The 19925-nt window shown below is 36.5% G+C and overlaps 1 protein-coding gene across 1 annotated transcript in view; it reads right to left on the reverse strand.

Moving 5' to 3' along the window:
- Positions 1 to 19925, reverse strand: part of RALGAPA1 (Ral GTPase activating protein, alpha subunit 1 (catalytic)) — a gene marked incomplete at its 5' end in the record, with an annotated part of 111191 nt that overhangs the window by 10621 nt on the left and 80645 nt on the right. The gene's annotated exons all lie outside the window — the stretch shown is intronic.

Genomic DNA, 19925 nt, shown 5'->3' on the forward strand with positions numbered 1-19925 from the left:
GGTGTCGGCAGGGCACTGAGAGAAAAATACTGTACTTCCTCCTATTCCCTGCGTTCTCCCTCTCTGATATTATTGACAAGAGACTGGTATCTTGAAGTGTTGTTGCTTTTGAAGAACCCTCTCCAGGCTTCTTGTTCCAGCAGGCCTGATTGTGCTGTTAGCACAGAGAGAGTAAGAAAAAGAGAGAATATTTCTGCTGTTCATGAAAGCAACTATGGAAATGGCTGTCAAAATGTAGACCAGCAGGCAGCAACATACAATTATCAAGAAAAACTACCATGCTGACTTCATGTTGTATAGTTCCTGAACTGAGAAATCAGTTAACCTTTTCTCTCACAACTTTCAAAGTCCTCCAGCTGGACACAATACATTGAATGAGGGAGACCTTCCCCAGTTATCTTATAGAAATTTTTACTGGCATTTATGCTTAAATTCCCCCCCCCCCCCATATTTTATTTGTAGATAGTGAGATAATTTTCTCCTTACATAGTTCTGAAAAAAAAAAAGCCCCAAACAAATCAGCATGCTGTGGAGGAATGCACCCAGAATCAGTTTCTCAAAGGTTCTGGGTGCTGATTTCAGGTCTTCTAGGGGAGCACAAGGGCAGTGAGGAAACTACCTTTCTGACTCAGTCTCGCCATCTGTGAAACAAGGATAATATTAATCTTGCACATATTTTTTTAGCAATCCAAACATAAAAACTGCATTAAAAGTGCTTATCATTTGTAATAACAAGTGCTAACATAATAGACAAATAACAATACTACTTTCAGTTTTGATCAGCAATAAAATTCTCAGCCCTAAATTACAGCTGGAAAAAATACCCTTCATCTTAGCTTTTAAAACCGTACTTCAACAATTACAGAACTTTTCCTATGAAACCTTTTTGCAGTTGTTTTCTGTACAATATTTACAGTAGATTTTGCAGTATATCTAAATATGAAAAAACGTACAGAGAACATATTATCTGAAAGCAACTTCTAGTGAATCAACTAATCTTCACTGTTACTTCCTTAGCCCTGAGCTTGGTTACACAGTGAAACTGGGAAACAATTTTCCCTCCAAAATCTGTGTTCCAAATTCTTTCTATATCCCGAGACAGCTGAACCTCAGCAGAAGTCTCAGTCTGGAGAAGCTATAATAGAAGCACTGGGACAAGAGAAAATATAAAAATCTCCCATTGTAATGGTTCTTAGGTTGGGGGATAAACACAGTATTGAGCCTTAAGAGAGAAGAGTAATATAGCACAGTTTTTAAGAGGCTATGTATAAGTGGTAGAGGATGAAACTGATGGTTGAAGTCTAAATAATACTACATATCTCACAACTTGTTGAAAAGCACTTTTTTCATTGGGGGAGATTCACAGCTGCTGAATTTTCTGCAGTTAATGGAGTCCTTTGATTCACAGCAGTGCCCCTTGCACAAAAAATACTGGCCTTTGTGTATTACCAGAAACTAATTTTCTATTTGGCTGAAAAGGGAAAAATGGGGTTATTGCTTCTCCCTCCTACAGAGCTTTTCATTATGCCTGATGCACTCAACTTCTAAGCTCTTCTGAGAAAAAAAAATAACTGAAGAGGCAAGAGGTAGAAAAATGAGCTTGTTAGCACATTAGAAGTGAAGTATCTTGGTGGGCCCTAGAAATTCCCAGTGGTGTGTTAACTTATCACTCTATGCATGCTGGCACTGATAGTCTCCCAATTGATCACTCTCTTTTCGCACCAAAGGTGCTGCCAGGAAGCAAAGGCTGAAGGCCCACAGGAGAACAGGCTGCTATCAAAACAAGCTGTTTTTAAAAGTCTGCTTGAATGGGTAAAATGTTTCATGAAAAAAGTAGGGTGGAGCCACCTACCTGCTTTTAAAATGCTCTACTTTCAGAGGTCTCTAAAGGAAACCTTTTAGTTTATCCTATTACATCCAAAGCTTATACACAAATAAGGCAAAAATGAAGGAAAGTTACTGCTTTGAACGTGACAAGGACATTCCCATTCTCCAGTCTAGGCATCTATCTCCTAACCAAATAAAGAAGTCTTGACACAGATGCTGACTGAAGAGGATAATGATGTTTTCATTACACAGTGGAGATGACACGCTTGTATCAGTTCTAGAAGTCTAATTCAAATGCCCGCTTAGTACACCCAGAGAAAAGTAATTCAGCTAGCCAGGTTGCCGCTTGTCCTAACAATCCACAAAGCCATCTGCAGCTTGTTAACAACAGAACCCTGCTTAAAAACAGAACAAAAATCTGATGCGAACGCCAAGTCCAAAGCTTGCAATATTCTGCACTAACAAATGACACCCTCTCCTTAAAAGAACTCATTTTCTGTACTAGAAACTGAGTAGCTGAGATTGGGATACTTTTATCTTCTATTCATTTATACTTTGAGAACAATCTATATTTTAAAACTCAAATCTCAGCTGTTGTGGCTGAGATAATCTACTTCTACGCTGTATTCGAATGCAGCTATCTGCAAGAGTGACCATAAACTCATGGTAGTTAATTTCTACATTACTTCTAATAGGCTAGACATTTATTTCTTTACAATGCTGCTCTCTAGGGAAGAGTTATTAGCACCTACAAACCGAGTGGCACATACAAACTCAATGGCTAGTAATAATAGGGCAATGTAAGCTGTATTCTTACTGCGTGGATGTTGCCACTGGCATCAGCAATTAAGATGGAATGGGAAGGATGCAGGGACAAACCAATGGAGAAAGACTCTGGCACAGAGAGTGACTAAACACTTAAACAGCAGTGTTGTCTGCTTCTGAAGAAGGTGCTAACTGGAACAAAAGAGAACGCATAAAAAGGTAAGATATACATTAATTATACAGGCACTCACCCAAATCCATCAGCTAAGAACTTGCAGAGACATAATCTGCAAAAAGAGTAACAAAAAAAAAAATCTAATGACTTCATTATACTTTTTCAGAAGATACCGTTCTGAAAAATACAATCAATACAAGAAAAAATCAGAAATCATACCTTTACAGGTCACTCAGGTTGTAGTCACTCCAGCTAAAGTTTTATTTGCATTACAATCCATTTTACTTATTCTCGATATCTGAAATGATTTCTATTATAATGGGAAATACTGTACTTTCTATTATTACTGTAAATGTGCAATTTTTTTAGACCTGTTGATTTGCACTTGGGAACAAGCACTGAAATCCTGGGTGTCAGATCACCTACTTATGCTTAGTCTGTCTAAAAAAAAAATAATCCTCATATCTTCATCTAATTACTCTCCATCACTGTTGATCGTATTATTTTCCTTTTTAACTCAAGCTCTGTTCAGATTTCTATGGCAGAATACATCTGCATCTTGCACGTTCTTTTTGCATAATCTAAGCTAAAACTTTTTCTAGCCATCTACATGAACAAATTGCCTAGGCTCTTCCTTTACTTCTCAGTTACTGCCATATCCTTTTCTCTAGCCTCAGCAAATGAATTTCTTTCCTTATATCTACTTGAAGCATTGCAGAACCCACTTTCTGAACATACTGCTTAGATGGGACATTCTCTTCAGATATCACCATCGGTCTGTCACTCCCTAGCACACATGCAGGCAGGCTGCTTATTTTAACTTTAGAATCCATACCTATTTGATCAATTTTATCAAAACTACTCTTGTCTCCAGTCAGTTAACAGAGTCAGTCTCAATTACCTGGACATTTTTGGACAGGCACTTTTGTATCTTTTTCCATGTGGCTTCTTATGCCTTGTACCAGGTGTAAGTGTCCACAAAGCAATCCCCCTCAAGCTCTTCCCTTTGCTGATGTTTATAGAAAAATAAAAAAGGAAAAGACCTAGGAAGACTTAAAAGTCCATTGCTATGTAGGTCACACAACCATTCATGCTGTCTGCTATGGTTTCACATTTCTCTGAAATTTATATCTGCCTTCACATGCTGTCTTCAGTTTTATACCTGGACTTTTTTTATTTCTGGGCGACAAACAACATCTGTCTTGTGCTGTACAGCACCTCAGTATAATGTGACTGTGATCTACATTAAGGATATGTATGTGGCACAATAATGCAAGCAAAACAGCTCTCCTCCTTGCATCTTCATTCACTGTCTTAATGTTTTTCTTTCACACTGCCCATTTTTTTTCCCCATGGCTTTGTCATCCTGTAATTTGGTGAGGAAATCTGTTTGCTACCTTTTCCCACATCTCTAAATGTTTAGTCTTTATTCTTCCTTTTCTGTAATTTTAACCATGCAATCTCCACAAAATCCCATACTTCCCATTGTTCAGCCTCTTCTACTGTCTCCACCTTTCAAGTTGCTCTGTTGAATTCACCTCCTCATAGTCATTTCCATAGATTCATTGTGTCATTCTGACTGCATGTTTTATTTCCATTCTTCCTATTCATACAAAGTCTGCCTGTAAGTTTTAGAATGGCATAAAATGCATTACAATAAATCTGTCTAGTATTTTGCAGTTAAAGAAGAGTGGATGCATGACTACTATGTTACAATCACCCAGGGAATACCAATCCTAAAATGTCATTAACCTGAGGCTGAAAAAAATTGAATAAAATGCAGTTTCAACATGCAGTAAAATTTCCAAGACTTTGATTAAAGGTATGGCACTTCACAATTCTGTAATCTAACTATTACCAGAGCATCTAAGTGCTAGACTCACAAAAGGGCTGGAGAAGAAATTCTAGCGCATGCTCCAAAGACCATTTGATAACAAACACTTCCTGAGCAGGGACTGGAGTCCCAGGAAAGTACGATAACCGTCAGGCTATACAGATGAGCATGTACTTTCCCTGTGATTCAGAGGAGATCTTATTTTATGAAATGAAGAGCAATTTCAGCAGTGAATGGAGTGTGCCTGATCACAAAACGTCCTCAGTCCCAATGGTTAGAACAGTTTTGTAAGAGGTAGGAGATGTGGCCACAAAATTGGAAACTGCTCTCTCATTTCCTGGCTGCTTGACACAAGCAGGGAGTTACCCTCCTGTTGTGTTTGTGTTGGCTCGAATCCAGCAAGTATACCTTCAAAACTCCTAGCATTGCTGCCTTGCAGGTCAGATGAGCAAAGAAATACCTACCTAGTCAATGGATAAAGACAGGCATGAACTGGGCACTTGGCTGTTCAGGATATAACAAGGACTCAGGCAGCTCTAGTGTGTGGTGAATTGGGCAGATCTCCAGGGAAGGGTGGCAGTGAAGCCTTTAGATACCTATGAACTTCAGAGGCATCCAAGACTAAGCATTTGCTGTGTGGAGATTCTCATCACCTATATTTTAGACTCTGGTACCTATAAGGCCAGTTGGAAGGAACTTGGGTCAGATCAACAGAGTAGTTATATGCCTAAATGCGCTTAGACTTATGGAAAAAAAATACAGAAAACATTTTCTCAAGACAGACGTCCTCAGCAGCTTCTGGAGGGAAGTACTATATTGGGGAACCTACTCAATGCCAGAAACTTAAAAAAAGGCTGAAGAGATACACAGTTCATTAATACACTAAAATGGTGATAGAAATATTTGTAATGCCTGAAAAACCTCTTTAAAAGATCAATATTTAATTTCTTAAACAGAATTTAAAAGGAATGCATTTATGAAGTACCTAAAGTGACCAATGGCAGAAACCCAGTGTTTTTCCAAAAGTAAAAAAAGAGTATTTATAATTTCAGATACCTGTTATGTTATGCCTCAGCTTCCATTTTGGTAGATGACTTCAAGATGATTTCTGGATGATTTAAAATGCATCAAGTTGCTATAGTTCAGGAAATACCCTAGAACTATGAAGTTCAAAGCTGTAAGCTCAACAACGCTGCAGGTATCTCTGCACCCCTACTGATGGCTGCTTGAGTCCAGCAGAATTATAACACAATTTTTTATTTTTTTTTTAGGGAAAAAAAATCAGAATTATAACAAAAGGACTCCCTTTGTGAAAGGGAGTAAAAATGTGGGCTCTTCAATTTTTTTCCATTACTGTGTCTCTCAGTCAGAAAAACGGAACAATAACAGAAGTGTCCTATTTCTATTTAAGTTTTATTCACAAACCCTTCCTCCCGATGCTTATGTGTGTATATATATAAGTATCTGTGCACCACTTGTAGTATATCATAATATAACTGTTTATTGGAATATCTGATCACAACACTGACACTATGTAGTACCTGAGATTCTCTGATTCTGGTGCTAGGAAAAAGAGGAGTTTTTGATGATCACCTAGAAATACCTCTTAGAAAAAAGCCAGAAAATGCATTTCTAAATAGCAAGATGGACCTTTTCAGGTTAAATTACAAACTACTGTCAGAAATACATGTACAGCTGCATCCCTGGCTGTTCCACCTCTTAGCAAAATCATCTAAGAAGTCAATATATATTGATATGATTGTGGAGAGTATGACTTTGTCAGCCAGGCATTTGGAAAATAATTTAGACAAGCAGAAACTAAAGCACTGCTCCATTCTTTACTGGAAAATGAAAATCCTCCACCCAGAGATACTTGCTTGTAGGATCAATGGACACCTGCAAGAGCTTGTTTGATTGCATGTATACGCTTTATATAACTATTTTAAGAAAAGCTACATAAGATGGCACCCTCTTCTTTACTACATTTGCCCCCTCATCAAATTTAGAACACCTCTTCTTTTCTAGAAAAAAACTAAAACAAATCTGTAGTGTTGTCAACATTCAAAAAAGCTCCAATGACATCAAAGACCAAAGGAAAAAAAGAAACAGTGATGCACAGTGAATGGCATACATTGGTAGGAGATTTTAAGTTTCTTCCTCCCTGGCCTGAGAAGGTGTGCAAACCCCGCAGAATTAATTGCTACAGTTTGAGGTATTTAAAGTAAACATCAATTTTATTGGGCAGATTTTTCCTAGTAAATTACAATTCCTGATGTCAAATGTGAAAGGAGGACTGCTTCCAGTAAAAAGATACAAAGTACAGGTTAGGACCCAGATTTTATAGAAGCTGAAAGGAAAAGTTAGCCACAGCAGAATTTGACTTCTAAAGGAAGACAGGACAAAACCCACACATCACAGAAATGGAAGTTTTTTCTGGGAAATCTCACTCTGAAAGAAGAGATTGTGCAGTGGTTGTCAAACCAGCTGAACTCATACTGAGTCACAGCAATTTGTACTCTTTGTTGGCTCTCAGAATTAAGGATGTAAGTCGGGCTGCTATTGATCCAGTGCTGGAAGCCCTACAACTAGCTGTGTTTTGTATGTAGGTGGGTGATCAGTATCAACTGGCCACACTGAGAGGAATAGTTAAAGTTCTCTTATATTCTGAAAAGTGACTCTGTAGAAGTGGCATCATGGTGTTCCCTATTTATTGCATTTCAGTGATTTCCACATCTAGTTTGCACAGTATACAAATAAAGAGATTTTTTTTTTTTCAAGCTACAACTTCTGTTTATTCAAGTCAACTTGATATCTCAAAGTCAGCCTGGGTTCTCTTCTGTTTCTTAAATACTGCCAATATTGAAAACGGCACATAAATATTTTGCTCTGTGCATCTGTTTACACAGCTACGCTGTAAATGAGAGCAGCTTCTGCATACGCAATTGGAACTTAGCCACAACACTGATGATTCATAATGCAGAATTCAGTTCATTCTCCTCATATCTGATGCAAGTCATTTAGGTGAAAGAGAAAAAAAAATTACTATGCTTGATGCCTAAACAGGTGAAATAATCAATAATTTTACAGTCTTCTAAGGTGATTATTTTCTCTACTAAAATTGTTATTTTGAATACTAGTGACAGCATTGTTCCAATAAAATGTAACAATACTTACTCATAAAAACAGAACCCAAAACTCAGAGGAACCAAAGCTGTATTTTAAAAGTAAACTTCTATGTTGCATTTAATGAAAATATTTTAAAACTGCAGAAGGGACTCAGTGTTAATTATCCCAAATCACAAATTTTAAGTAATATTTATATGGCAATCTACTAATTAATGTAGATATCTCATTAAAAGTATGAAAATAAATATGAAAAACAAGTAACAGATTAAGACTGTAGAATTTAAGCAAACATAAAACGTAATACCTAATATCTTTAATAAAAATTTTTTTCAACACAAGTCATAACAGCAAAAGAGCTTTCCAAGGCAATTTCTGAGTATATTTCTCCAGGAAAAAAAAGGGAATATATAATAGGTAAATCCATACAAATTAATCCCATCATTCCAGATCTTGCAATTTGTTTCCAATGCATATAGTTGCATCATTCTTTAAATTAATATAATGAAAATTACTTTTCAATTTTTATACTACTAAAAAGTTCAACAAATCTGTGATAAACTAAAAGTTAACAGGCAAATTATAGCAAAACATATTTTTGCCATTTAGAGGCTTTTTTTCTTAAAGACTATTAATCTTACAGCTAAAGGAGATTACTTGCAGTATATCTACCCTATGGTTAAATTGTTAAAAAGTCCTGCAAGGTAGGCATAAGCTAGGTAAAGTTGCGGCCACTGAATGTTTCCTAGTCAATACTATTGCTTTCTGCCTAGTTTACTAACATGTTATATATTGAAAAGCATTGACTTCATCTGTATTTACACAAAAATCTTCATTTTTAGAGTGTGAGCACTTTGAAAATTACTAAATTACTGCATGAAATTATAATAGATGCCTACATTTTCATTGGAAAACCCAATACTTTTAACATTCTGCAGTACCCTCCTTCTATGAAAATCCTTGATATATTGTTTATTTTTCTGTTCCATCAGATCTTACAGCTAACTAAATTCTTTGGTGGTTTACAACATCATCTAGGAAGAAAAAGCTGTGATTCATCAGCACAGACAAAGCTGGGTTTTAATCCATTCCTGTAACCATATTGCCAAGTCTATATTGTTTACATTGCGTCTCAATTAAGAGACAGGCAGGACACCTGGTACTTCTTTATCTAAGTCCCACGGGCTGCCAGATGACTCAAAATCCATAACAGGTGCTAAGGCAGTGTGAGTGTAGCACCATTAACACAAGCTGGAATTGGATAAAATTTGGACTATGCTTAACCACTTAAAACACTTAATTATGAAATGAAAAATGTAACCACTCTGCACCAAGCTCCTTTACAAACGGCACTTATAAAGATATGCAGCATTAGAGTGCAAGTGTAACAGACTTAACATAAATTTTTATTTTAGTATAAATATTCTCCAGAATTAATCTACACAAAACCCAGCTATATAAAAAAGTTAACTTTTTAATATAATAATACATAAATTTTATGAAACTATAGCTACTGAATTCAATGGATTCTATTTCTGATCATCTGCTTATACAAGAAAAAAAAAATGACAAAACTGATGCTCAGATTTCCAGGAATTTCAATGGTAAGGAAAAAAAAAATCTGAATTAAAAATATTTACAAATTCTTCAACTCTGTAGAGTCCAGAAGTTACTTATTTTAAGGACTTTGGGAAATGAAAGCATCTTATGGAAGGATATTAAGACCAACACGGTTCAAGTGAAAAACTACAGGATAAAAGATATTCCTTTGCACTGAAAAAATCCCCTTGTAGGTCTCTTTTCAGCACTTTTTCTGCTAAGGTGACTTAACTAAGTATTAAGCTTAGACACTGACAGAACACACCTCATGAGAGAAAAAAATGAATATCAGAAATTTTACAGTGGACAATTACTTAAGAACTATCTGTATCTAAACGTGCAGTAATCAAATTAAGTTTCTATTTAATATTGTAATTATCAAGAACACAATATAGTGATTTTATTACCAGAGTAAGCAGCAACAAAGCACAGTAAACTGTCATTTAAGACAGTGTCATAGTATCTATGATAAGCAGCATATTGGCTTAAACTAATGCACTATATGCCTCTAGGGAATGACAGGCTCAGAGACTGGGTTTTAACATCAGAATCTATCCATTAATCTTGACTTAAATATAATCTACTCTGCAGTAAGAGGAAGAATGGGCATTCAATGAATTATCTGTTTGAAATATAGCAGGAGCATATTAACACAAACATATAGTAGGAAGTCTCAGTTTTGGTACCATTTATTGTGTATTGTTGGTTTTACAAACCCCAAACTGCATTTTTGCATTAAATAAAAAAAAAACAGTAAGATCAAATCATTAGCAGTATCTGAAGGATGAATACCTCAACACTACAACAGATCACTCATTAAATTTACTGGCTGTGTGCTTAGAAGACTAATGGCAGTATTTACAAATACTCTACTTGTCCATATTTTAGTAACAGGCTACGGAGGTGAAAACAAGACATGAAGGAAACAGCTCTGAAGCCCCTATGCAGGCAGAATTCCTACTCCAACATCCAGGGAGGATTTGTCTTACTAATGCATCCAAGATGGGAATCGATGAGCCTACAAGGTACGTTGTGCTAATTGTTTTGAAGCCTGTAACAGCTGCCAGTGCTTCAGGCCCTGTTTGGAGCGATGCTCCTGTGGCAGACAGGATGGCTCACGGGCAGCCACAGGTCCGCAGGAGGCAGCAGGGCAGGCACAGGGCCAACGGGCCAAGGGACTGACGTTCATTATGGATCTTGCACCAGATGTGCCCATGAGAGACGTTAAGGTGTTGCAGTCATCATTTCAGCCCACAAATAACGTGGAATAGTACAGGCCAGGGGAACTGCAGCCCCACATACTAACTCCAGGTTTTGGGAGAGGAACTGATCCCCACTCTGACACTGAGCATTACATCAGTTTAAACTCAAGTAATTACGGTTGATTAATGTAAAAAACCAGGAGTAAAACTGGCTCTTTGCTCACTGGTATTAGCAAAAATGCTTAAAACCACTGTTTTCATACATTCAGATGTTTAAATTTCTATCTTAAACACTTTCTCTGCATATATAGATGTACTTATCAATGAGAGCAACAGTAAAGAAAATGAAGAAAATGCCTTTCATGAAGACATCACTACAAATTGTAAAATTACACAAGTAAAAATTATATTAATATTAAAAATTGTCCAGTAAAGACTGCACATGTAGGCATGTATTAATTTGCAATTCCACACTAAATAGTTTACAAAGAAAACTTCTCACACGAGAAGTCATTAATTCCAATCTGTACTTTAATAAACTTTACAACTGCCTTTCTTTTTTTTCTTTTATAGATGAAGAGAATGTTTTCTCTTTACCCTGGGTTGCTGCAGTACCAGTACGAGATAAGCTACTTATAAGTCTCTTTGGAGGGCAGTAAAGTCGATTTTAAAAACGATTTTTAAAACCTGAAGACAGGCTTCTTCTATTCAAATGAAGAAAACAAATATTTATTTTCAGTTACTTCCCTCTTTCTTTATTTTGAAGAGCAATTAGTAAAGCTGCCCCTTCACCCTCCTCCCTAGTGCTGTCAAGCTGTTGAGAGCAGTTTGCAGCACTACAATGGTACTATTGTGAACACAGCCTGGGCTTCCTTCCCACAGGGAGTTAAATGGGCAGTTCCTGCTGCCCATGATTGGTGTCCAGCGAAACAATACTTAAGAGCCAGGTTTTATCAGTTCCACGCCAAAGAAGTGAAGCCAGGGAACCCAAGCCTCCATATCATGCTGAACCATATGCCAACCCTGCTGGCCCCAAAGGTTTATCACTAAGAATCAGGATCTATCATGTCCCCTGTGAAATTTCACTTCACATACCTTCTGTGAAATGCATGGCTTTGCTGAAAATTGACCTTTTTCCACAATTGGCAAGAACAGATGGACGGTAACTATGGTTTGGCAAGCAGAAATTAAAAGATTTCCTAATAGCCTGCATTCTCCTATGGTTGGGAGGAGAAGCATTCAGGAGGAGATAGATATATTTGTGACTCAGAGATCTATTCAGGTGCAGTTAATCAGCAATTAAACTATTTTGTCAATGTCTAAAAAGTATATTGAGATTAATTTGATTGGCCAGGCTATGACTAGGACTCATGTCCTTCGGACTACCATATGGTAATTCCAATTACTGTAATGCTAACTTTTAATCCTTGCTTTGTTAATTTATTCCATTTTTCTACTAAGTATGGGGCACATACAGAATCAACTATACACATACACACTTTTTTGGTTATAATTTTGACCTGTTTAATTAGCAAATATTGTTACACGAAGTATATTCCAACTCCAGCTAGACATTTCCACATACTGACAGGTATTATATATAACCCTTTTTTTCAGGATCTGAAATACAGACTTGTAGGAGAACAAAGACAACCAATGTGCTGGTTTCTATTAATCTCCTCAGGGGTTTTTTTGTACCTATCATCTTCTAATCCCTCTCTTGGCACTGGAAAGCATGCCCCAACTGTCCTGATTACCATATGCAGAATGACGCAGAAACAGTTTGCCAATATCTTATTCAACTCACCCAAAAAGCATCATTCTATGTCACAGACATTACTGTTTGTCAGTCTTACTTGTCACAAATAATCTCCCACAACCCTCACTGATTTTAATATCAGAATCAACCATACACAATGGTACATACTTAATTCATTATATATAAATAGCTTTTCGTGTTTTAACATACAAATCTTTCAAGTTGTTTGCAAGTCACTTATCTGTTATTAGGTGTGAATTTATGTCTAGAAAAGGATTAAATCAACAAACAATGCTGTCTTTTGCAAAGTAAAAATAGGACTTAAATAGTTTAAAAACATTCCTTTATTTAAATCTTAGAAATGTCAGGAAAAATTGTTTAATCTTCCCTGCTTTTATTCACAGACTTCTAAGAGCTATCAAAGAAATCTGTATGAATTTTAACACCTTAAGGGGGCAAGAGTCTTAACATTTTAACAAAGGGCTTTTGCTACCCAAAATGTTTAATTAAGTAATAAGGTTAAGTAGGTATTAACAAAAAACCTGTCATTTTGTGTTACGTACAAGGCAATCAACTCTGTGTAAGATTGAACTAGTTTATCTTTTTCATCCCAGTTTAAGGATTCCTACCCTTCTCCCTGCAACTTTTTGTTTAAAAGAGGGATCTATACACATTTAAAACACATTTTATAATGAAAGTGATTGCTCTACTGAATTCCAGCTTACAAGATACAAAAATTTCCTACCTTAAAAAGATGCAGTAACAAAGAAGAACTCCCCTCCCTCAGGCGATCTGTACTGACAGATCCAAATTCAGAAGTTCTAGGAGGCTGATAAAGCACTTCACTGCTTTTCAGGGTAGCCCACTGTCACCCTTTTGTTCTAAACCAGAATGCCACCAGCATAAGCCTACCCATATTTTATACAGAAATTAGTAGAACCAATACTCCCCCCTTAAGATGGCTAAATGCAATTTATTAAAGAATGTAGAAGTAAAAGAACCTAAAATATATTTTTCTTAACAGTACAAAAAGATTTGAGTCTCCCCCTTAACGATCTACAAGATCAACAGAGCACTCAGCTCTTTCTAAGTGCAATTATTAGTAGAAAATTGTACTACTAGAGCCAATCAGTTTTGTCTCATTTAATATTTTGCTTTTTTATCACTTTCAAGAGAGTCTCGTGCATTTCATTCAGGAAGAGTAACTAATAAAGCTGTACTGCTAATTAAAAAACAAGCTAAAAATATCTTGTGCTGACAACAACATTATTACCCTTAAACCCCTGTGCTTACACTATACCTCTTTAACAGGTGCTCCCAGCATCCTAGTCCACATCTGCAGACAGCCCAGACAGAAGAGCTACCTACAGTAGAGAAGGCAGGTTCTGTGGGATTAGAAGCAGTGCAATTACTGAAGAAAATATGTTTATCTGAACATATACAAATCCAGGATTGCTGTTAAAGAAAAGTATGTATGTGTGTTTTGCAAAAAAAACTCAGAGACTATATACATGAAAATATATTACAACACAGCTTTCAAGCTTCACATTTCAATTTACTCCTCATATTAAAAATGCATGAAAACCAATTGAAATGATGTGTATGTCTACACGAAAAGGCAGTAAAACCAGCAGTTTGGTACACATATCTGCAAGTACTTCTCCAGCAGTGGTTTGAAGCGTCTATACAACAAACACCAAGGCAAGAGTTTAAAAACCTATCACAAATGTTGGTTCAATCAGTTGTCTCTAGTGGCTAAAATCAAAGGCATTTAAAGTGATGCTTTGGAATTATTCATTGCAAAACAATCCTATTCTTTCAACAGGTAACTAATAAATGATGGCTGAGAACAGGCTTGCACTACCCCTGAGGTCCAACTGTTATTCAGAACACTGCCTACTTTTGCTCCCTGGTGTTGCATTTTAACTCTAATTGCATGATCAAGCCAATAAATTGGACTCGGGGGACAAAAAAACACTACAAAAGTACCTACCCTGACAAAACCAGAGGTTGCAAGAAAACGCACTTCAAACAGAAGTGAGGCAAGATGAGACAAGCTAAGGAGAGGTATCGAGGCTTGAAAGACAGTCGTTAATACTGACAGATTACTGTAATTCTGGCTGTCAAGGTGATCGATTTAAGCAGCATATGCCAATCAATACTCTCCTCATTTACTGAACAGCATTAGATATATAGTTAGGTAAGATGTCCCTACGACAGGATTTCAAACTACACTTAACGAACATAAATAGCACAATTTATGCTTTGGAATCTTAGCTGTTTTTTTCATTTGGCCTTTTTTAATTGTGCAAACTTCAGTGTGATATCATCCATACAAAAGTTGCTTTAGATGTTTCTATTACGCTGCATTGCCATCACATATACCATTCCTTTATGTGAGATATTTCAAATTGTACCAATTTTCTGTATAACAAATTTAAACACTAATCTTGCATATGAACATTCTTAAATGCAGCAGTTATTTAAATACTGTTCATTTTGCTTTTTTTGCATTAGTGGTTTGGCATTCTGAGTACTTTAGCCATCCATGGTTTACAAGAAACCAAATCTTCCTGGTATTTTCCCTGGAATTTTCCTTACAACAGTCTCTTATTGTTCAAATATACTTGTGGCATCAAAGGAAAATACATTAATTGTATGTATCAGTTCAGCAGAAAAATTCTATAAAGATAATAAAAATAGCTATTACTGTCATCACATACCTACAAATAGTCACTCACACACACACATATATATGCATGACAGAGATACAGAACTTTCCTCTTATATTTATGTCTTCTTACAAATGCAAAGATAAACTGTGGCACATGATCCCCTGCAATTCAAATACCTGAACAGTCCATTAAAATAATCAGATATTTATAAATGCCTTGGAAATCTTTAGTTTGTCACGTTATACCACTGTATGCAGGCATTTAATTCATCACAGTTTGAATTATTAAAAGATCAAGAGAGTCATCAGCACAACTAGGATTTGGAAGAATGGGAAAACTGGGGAACTTAAAGTACAGGAAAGACTGAGCATCACATTCTCTACCTTATGATTCTTGCTTGAACTTGGAAAACAACTTCCATTGCTGAACAGCAAAACATGTTTTAGAAATAACTATTTTCTTCTGGAACATACAGCAGAGATCATATGATGAACTCATCCACGGTTCTTACTTGAACCCATATCAGATAAGGCTCCAATGGTATAATTCAAGGATGGGATAAATAGGCACAGAAATTCTGACATTTTCATGTAATTGTTGTAAAAGGGTATCATGAATTATCCTTAATATCTGTTTCTTCTCACCTGTGATTACAGAAGAATCAGTAACAGGTATGTTAAAACCTTATTAGATGTCCTGTATCAAAATTGTATTGCCAGAAATACAGTGAAGTTTCTTGGCATATGGCAGTTAAAAAAAATTCTAAACCAGAAGATATTAGATGAGCAATTATAATGGCATGCATTATTCCTTTCACTGACACCAAGATTAATTAGTGGCACTGTGAAAAACGAATTAATGATACATATTTAAGGAGAGAGAGCATTTTCCATTTGAGAGACTGATCACTGATGCAGTATCACTTCACTCATTTTTTTCTTAGAGATGCTCATGCATCTACAAGATAAAAAAAACTTTCTGGACTTAGAGGAAGGGAAACTGGCATTGCCAGAATGAGTGCTTTCCAGCTTTACCTTTTAAGTTTCTGTATTAGTGAGAAATCTCCAAAACCATCACAAATTCCAGTTTGAAAATGTAAATCAAACAAATGTTCTTAATTAAATGAGACAAATGTGGCCAGAGAATCTGAAGAATACTCTTTGCTCACTACATGTCACTAATAATGAACAATTTCTTTTTTAAAGATAAGCATTCCTATGTCTGAAACTCTGCCTTGAGGCAGGCAAGCATCAAGCAGGCACAACAAACAGTGTCACTACCAGTTCCAATAAAACCCTTTCTTGGGACAGTTGAGTATCACATTAAGCAAGAAACCTTCCTCTGAGCTACGAGTTTTTAATACAGAGGAAACTTTTAACGAACCACTCAAACACATTACTTTAGTCATAAAGAAGTTACTGTCTTATCAGATACCATATGGGGTTAATATCTTCCCTTTCTCAGGAAGACAACTGTCTAAAATGGATAGCTACAATACACCAAGTACCAGCTGCTTAGGAATACAGTGTCGAAAAAAGATAGGAGGATGTAAACTTTCCAGTTTTGATAAAAAATATTGATTTATCCAATCATTAAGATTTATTCTATAATATTTTACAGATGGAATAATTAAAACAGCATTATGTCTTTGCTATTTAAATTAATCTGTTTCGCATGACCAGAAAAAAGAAACCCCAAAAAAGAAATGCCAATTCTTGGCATTAGGTCAAAGACTTTGTAGATTATTATAAAGAAATGAAAATTATGCTCTTATGATTATGGATAAAACAGCCATCAATATTCCAGGTGTTCTAAAATCTTAACAAATTTGAAATTTAAAAGATGTTAAATAGGTTTTCTTACTGTGTGTCTAGCTACATATTAGGTAGCATCCTTTGGGAGGGGAATACTATGCAAGACAGAAAAGAATGGTGTCTGAATTGCACTACCTGGGGTGTAGATAGTTTGGAATAATTGTTAACGCTCCAAAACTTCTGGCACAATGTGCAAAAAATAACATTAGTTGTTTCACAACTGGAATTTCCCTCCCAAAATGTTTCTAGTATTTTTCCTGTTTTGTTGCAATGATTTTAACACGCTAGATCACTGGAGGTGCCTACCATGCCAAGCAAAGAACATTATCTTGGTGTATCTTGTGGCACCTAGCTAACATCTGTTGTTTATTCAGGAAGTTCAAGACAAATTTTACAGGAAGCCACTCTTTCAATTGTTCAAAATATTTAGTACTGATCCATTTTCTACACATGGTAGGTTCTGAATTCAGAATGTGACAAAGTGCTTGCTCTGAGATGCAAGCCATGAATAAAACTATTCCTATCAGGAATTTCAATGCAATTTAGTAAATAAAGAGTATTGAACAATCCTCTAAATACCAGCCTCCTTATTCTACATCACAGTGAAAATGATTGTTCTCAACATTCAGCCTCATTATTACACTTGCAGTTACGAGTCTCAAAAGTTTTCCTAGCGTATGTGCAGCTGGAGTGTATTCAGGAGATACGCATGTACTTCTTACTACGCCAACAAATGCAATAAGAAGAAACACATTATCTATGAGATAGAGAGGGGGGTAGGGTACTGCTGTGACATTAGCAAGACAATACAAGTATTCTGTGTGCATCACCTGCTACTGTGTGTGTATATGCTGCCTGTCCGTGCGGGGGTACTGCTACAAGAAAGCCAGGTCACCAAAAGACAGTGAGGGACTGCAGAATCCTCAAAGGGGAAACTAAAGCAAATTCCGAAACTAAAGGAAATCAATGTAGAAACTCCACCCAAAATGGCAATATTCTCTTCATGCTGCTGCAGCAATAAATATGTCAAGCATGAAGTTCAAGCAGGATACCTGCCATGCCCGACTGATGTTTGCTGATAAATTTAGTAAATTTTTAATCTTAAAATACTACAATATGGAAACATAATTATAGTATTCCAAGTAAAGAATAAAAACACAGAGCAGATTAAATATTTAAAAATCATTAACAAAATCAGATAGCAAAAGACTTTGAAGATTTAAGTTTGCTATCAAAAGTATCAAAATAACATCAGAAAGTGGAAGGTGATTGACAGAATATGTCAATCTCAGAAAGCTACTGCAGACTGTACAATACCTGCTCAAAGTTGGAGCAGACTATAAAAGGGAGATGAGCAGAATTTCCTGTATCCATGCAACCACTATTATACTATTCACACGTACTACCCATTGCCACATCATGATTAGCAGACTAGCGCAATAAGGAAAAAGTTGCAATCAGGTTACATGAAGAGGACTGAATATCCCTGCTGATTACAAATGACAGCTGATTTTTTCAGTCAGGTCTGCACTTAGAAAATGCACTAACTCGGAGGACAGATAAGCCCTCCTTGGAAGTAGGAGGGCCAAACTCAGTGTCACTTTCTTCACATCCCATACACAAGCAGGCCAAAACCGTCCTAGTTTAATGAAGCATTTAGCATGATCCATCACCACAAAGATCTGCAACGTGACATCGTAAACATTCCTCAAAAATGGATAAGCACAGATCTACATACATATCATCAATCCCCACCAAGTCAAAAGGTGCCCACCAAGTACTACACAGTGCAGTGAAACGAACCACACACCTGCAGGCACAGAGACATCCGCACACTGATGCTGGCTTTGAAATTAACTATTTCTGCTGGTCTACTACAGTAAAAGGAGAGCTAATACAGAGGTGTAGGGCCTGAAAGGTGTTCTGTTTGACAGAAGTCTCAAGTACTCTTGTTTCCTCAAGATCCATATTCAACTGGGTTTCTACTAACCATCATCAAAGTTCCTAATAAACTAACACTACTCCAGTGTATTAGACACTCATAAGTAAGCAAAAATTAATTTCAAGCAGACCAGAAGTCCTTCACTGACACCATTATCATCATTATGTTCCTAGCCATGTGGGAAGCCTTGATTATCAGCTTCACTTTTCCAGCTCGGTCTCCGCTTTGTCTTCCACAAGAGACATTAAGTCTGGCAGGGTCTCCAGAAAAGCTATTTAACCACAGACCATAAAGTACTCCTGCCCTTCAGCCCGCAACAAACTTAAAGCCAGTAGGTGAGTGGCTACATCCATAGCTAAACTATGCCAGAGGAAAAAAGCGGGAGACACTCAAGACAATCCCTGACATCTTCAATACCCCGCGCTATTGCAGGGACATAATTAGATTTAATTTTCAAATATTCCTAGTTAACAGACCATGTCCATGTTACAGGAAACACCCACCGATCCTTGCCATTCTTCTATGAGGGAAATTCCTTCTTGGCCTCAAATCTGGCCACTGGTTGAACACCAAGAACATGCCCAGAACGTTTTTAATCAAGAGTTTTTTAAACCACTGAGAGCTAGGCCAAACTTTGAAGTTTAACATATTTTGTTGCTCTCCACTGACACAACTGACTCCACCATAGCTTAATTCAAGCCAGGGAAGTTTGTAGAGTTTTTTCTAATTTCATGCCAAGCAAACAGCTTTTAAAGAACTGCCCACACCCCCATTTTAATTTCTAAAGTATTATACAAAGCACTGAACATAAGATAGTACAAGCCAGGTGGAAAAAAAATTTCTACTTAACAAAGCTGCCCTTTAACATCAGTGCGCAATCCACCGGTGCTTCACAAGCTTACCAAGTCATGACACAAAACCTATATTAAATATATATATAATGCTTTCCAGTTATCATGCTAACCAAAATAGGAGACAAATATCAACATTTTAATGGAGGCCACATTATGTCATATATGACATTCAATGATTTGATCCATATAAAAAGTACAATTTGTAGAACTGAACTAAAACTGAATGTGCAATACACAGCTCTTAGGAACCGGCCAATTCTGACACTGAGCTGGCAAGCTATGGCCAAGGAATTTATTACAACTTCCATATTCTGTAAAGAAGTTTAAACATAGAAGTCTGTGGGGTTTTTTTTTTA

Source organism: Pterocles gutturalis, unplaced genomic scaffold, assembly GCF_000699245.1.
Source record: "Pterocles gutturalis isolate BGI_N339 unplaced genomic scaffold, ASM69924v1 scaffold10696, whole genome shotgun sequence".
Taxonomy (NCBI): Eukaryota; Metazoa; Chordata; class Aves; order Pterocliformes; family Pteroclidae; genus Pterocles; species Pterocles gutturalis.